This window comes from Helianthus annuus, chromosome 9 (genome assembly GCF_002127325.2).
Source record: "Helianthus annuus cultivar XRQ/B chromosome 9, HanXRQr2.0-SUNRISE, whole genome shotgun sequence".
Taxonomy (NCBI): domain Eukaryota; kingdom Viridiplantae; phylum Streptophyta; class Magnoliopsida; order Asterales; family Asteraceae; genus Helianthus; species Helianthus annuus.
The window spans coordinates 82,699,039-82,703,306 of NC_035441.2; the positions used below are offsets into that span (position 1 = coordinate 82,699,039).

At 31.4% G+C, this 4,268-nt stretch overlaps 1 long non-coding RNA gene across 1 annotated transcript; it reads right to left on the bottom strand.

The window, feature by feature from the left end:
• Positions 1-1,721: 1,721 nt before the first annotated feature.
• LOC110874379 lies at positions 1,722-3,910 on the bottom strand. Its single transcript, XR_002555897.2, has 3 exons — positions 3,773-3,910; positions 3,190-3,256; positions 1,722-1,922 (listed from the first exon to the last, which is right to left on the bottom strand). It is a non-coding gene; the product is annotated as an uncharacterized LOC110874379 (long non-coding RNA).
• Positions 3,911-4,268: the final 358 nt, after the last annotated feature.

The window sequence follows — 4,268 nt, forward strand, 5'->3', positions numbered from 1 at the left end:
AGAAATCAGAGACTTCAAATTCTTATTACAAACCATCCGAATTATTTAAAGTTCCATAAGGACTTGACAAAAGACACTACTAAAAGCTAAGCTTTGAACTATGTATCTTATCCAGGATAAGATACACAACCCAAACCCTTCGACACAGGATGACATCTTTTATTTCAGACAATACTTGAAAACTTCCAATGCCCGCCAGATCCATTTCAGTTCCCTGAAATACATGTAGTTTGAAAACGTCAACAAAAGTTGAGCGAGTTCATGTGTTTTGTATGTGTGCACGAATAAACCTTGTAAACATTGTAAGTATGTATGTGTTTGTAAAACCCCGGTATGAAAGCAAACAAGGAAACATATCAATTAATGGTTTGCAAGGCCATTAATATGTGTGACATGATGCAGGAAGGCTCAATCCTAGCGGATTTTGTACCGGGCTTCCGGCTGGAAGACATAGTCACCTCATGAGCCAAATCCCGGTCCTCATGGGTGGGGCTCGCAACACCCAAATAGATCTATCACTCATGTCCCTCGGTCCTACTACGAGGATTAATGGTCTTAAGCGTTGTACCCACCACTCACATGATTTAACAATTCATTCCTTAGCTAACCATACCATATGTAAGCGTTTGTAAACAATTTGTAACATGTACTTCACCCCTGAAGTTATAAAACTGAAAATAGTTAAAAGAAAAGGGGGACATGAACTCACAGTCTTGCGTCTCGAATCCAATGTAACTCAAAGCTACTACTTGTTCACACGACTACCTACAATCGTGCTAAGGTGTATTAGACGGATGGGTCGTGCCTTGACTTTAGTCTTAATTAGTATCTTTGAGTTACGTTTCCTTGTGTCTTAATATTTTTCCAAAACATATAATTATTTGTTAAAATAATAAATATTTTAACTTAAATTATATTTATTAATTTTGGAATATTAGTTAAAATAATATATTTTAACTTGACAAGTTTATGTATTTGTACATGTATAACTTCCCCAAGGATGGGTGTATTCATACTTGTATTCTTACACTTGTATATTTTTGCCAAGTATCGGTGGCGTATTCCGGTGTATTTATACGTATGAGAATACGCATTCTTATTGTGTTTATTAAGTATTCTTATACTCAATTTTGTATTTATTTTTTGGGAATAATATTTCTAATAAAATTCACCAATATATATTCTTAAAATATATTTTTTTAACAAATCATTTATAGAACTTTATCTATACTTCTTCTTGGCAAAAATATTTATATTTTCATATAAGTCTAAAAAATAATATATTTTCAAGATTATCTTAGAAAATATTTTTAAGTCCATTTTTCACCCAAAAATAATATATTCTAAGTTTATTTAAGAAAATATATGTTTTCTCCAAAAATAGTATATTTTCTAGTAATTCAAGAAAAATATATATTTTTCTTTACCCAAAAATAATATGATTTCTTCTTGTCAAAAATATGATATAATTTTGTAATACTTGTAAAAATCATATTTTTGTTCTCTTGGTGTCCGAAATACCGTTTACCAAAATATACTCATGAATTAAATTCCGGAATATTTATGTAAGTTATATTCCTTGTTCGGTTTCTCCAATTTTGTAATACCCTTATCTTTCTTTAGTAATTTATACAATACATATATTGCATTTATAATCCCTTTAATAGTTAAACATCGAATTAACGACATTTATCCATGTTTCAAAACCTTACAAGGACATTCACTAATGTTTACAAAACGTGTTGTCTAATCCAACATACTTAACTTTTAAACCATACAAACCTTATGTACAAAAGTATGAAAAAACACAACATCAAAACGTTTTGTGACAAAAGAACTAGTTTCTTTCGCGGAAGCTTCTTTATGCGCGTGTTCGGCTCTAAGACATAGCTTGATCTTCATCCGCAAGTTTCTATAGTTACCTATAACCAAAATCGTGCAAAACATCAGTTATATGATGTTATAATGTAGTTCAACAAGTTTAAAATGTCAGACTTATAACAATAAAAAATTTTGCAGGTTTGTACTACTGTCGTGGGGCGCGACAGATTAAGCCCTAGCCGTCGCGGGCCGCGAGGGTTGTCGCGTGTCGCGACGTATGCCTGAGTTGCTGTCGTGTGGTGCGATGGATGACTTTTTCCAGCGAGTTTGGCTTAAAAAACTGCATTTTCCCAGCTATGATTCATCTTACGAGAACTACCATATATTGTTCGTTTTTAGTCCGATTTGGGTCACGTTTCTTTCTACGTGGCCGTAATAAGATCATCTATAACATGAAATAAAAAATCCAACATATGACTGAACAATTTTTCTTACTTTGAACCCTCGGTTTATAGAAATGTTCATCATTATTCGACCTGTTTCACTTAATGAACCATCGAATTTTCTTATGAGTTCAGAACTTCTAATAGAACTTATACATCAACATACTTGTGTTTTACGACACATTATATATTAAAATACAAGTACCATTAACAAAGTACCTATGTATTTATCAACCCATTTAACTTAATAAGAGACCTTCATCAATTTAAATTACCAAAGTTCAATACCTTGGTGATTTTAACCCACTTGATTTCACTAGCAAAATCCATCGCCTTTTTGAATCAAACATGTAGTATTCGAGTCACTTTGACCCGTTTAAAAGTTTTAATTACTTTAATGGATTTAACACGAATCCTCTAATATGGATTCGCCATCTTTTAGTTAAACTCAATCCTGAGTTTATGACTTATATTCATCATTAACCGTGTATCGGCTAACGAACCTAATGCTTATTATTTAAGAATCCGGGCATTATTTGAAGTCTTATTATTGTGCGACCTTCCCGGTTCGCACTGAGACAACAATTTGACCCGTTTAACTTTCCTAGCGACATCCATCGCCTTATTTCACCAAAGTTCATTACTTTGGTTATTTTGACCCGTTTGGTTTTTATTGGCGAATTCTATCGCTTTCACACAACCAAACGTGTATAATTCGGATCACTTTGACCCGTTTCAACATTTTAGTGGAATCCACCACTTTTACTTTTGTTCTATCGCTATTCACTGGTTAATCCATCCAGTTATTTTTACTTACGGAATCCTTCGTATTAGAAATAACCAAATTTCATAACGATTCAATTATCATAAAAAAAAACTAAACATAGAATACTGGCGAAATATTACGAAGTGTATAGCCACGTACCTTTAGAGCTTTCCTTTCAACCGATTGTCCGTTCCACCTTGGTTACTAGACGATCCACCCAAATTGCCTATCAAATCCAATTCGGACATATCTCTTAATATCCATAATTCTATATTCAACTTTTAAATGCTTTTAACTAGCCAAATAAGTAATTATTTCATAATTCTCACTTATTTCTAATTCATTCAAGCATTTTATCAAACACCTTGTGTGCATAATTAGTATCCTAGCATTATCATCTTCATGATTAATGACTTTAACCATGTTAAAGCATAGTATTTCAATTCATATTTCAAGAATACTATAACTACACTAAAACTTAATTCCAAACATGCAAGTAATACTAAATCATCTCTATGATTCAAGTGTTCTTCATAATATTCACAAAACCCACATAACCCACATATGATAACTCATCAATTCAATAGGTTATAACACAATTTCACTAAATTTTCATCTAGGGTTTGTTCCTAGAGTTGTAGTCATCTTAATTGAGTCAAAATATCAATTAATCTTTCAAAAACTTCATCCATGAGAATTCATAACAAATCAAAGTTTCACCAAATATCAAAATTGAGCATACCTTATGATCTCCCAAGGTTGGTGATCAAGATTGTTGCTTAAAATTGATTCCTAATCGAATTCTTCGTTGATAATTGGAGGGATTTAGGTGAATTTTGGGTTTGAGAGTTAGAACTTTGTCTTTGGCTCTGTGTTTGGTCTACCAGGAGATAACACACCTAAGGGTGTGTTTGAAACTTATAACTTGTTATAAAAACAAGTTCCAATATTAACTAAACTGATCCCTCTAATTATAAATTTTATAAATAGGATTAAAAATCCTTTGTTTCTTTATTAATTAACATAGATATTTAACTATGTTAAATATCCTAGTTTTATGTTTTTACTATATCAATAATATTAATTATACATGTTTACACACATATAATTTTATATTTTTAGGGGTGTTACAAATTTTGGGTATAAATTATATATTTATTTCTTGGAATTTTGATAATATTTTGTATTGTAATTTTTGGTATTTTGGTGAGTTATATTATTTCAAGTCCTAAAATAAT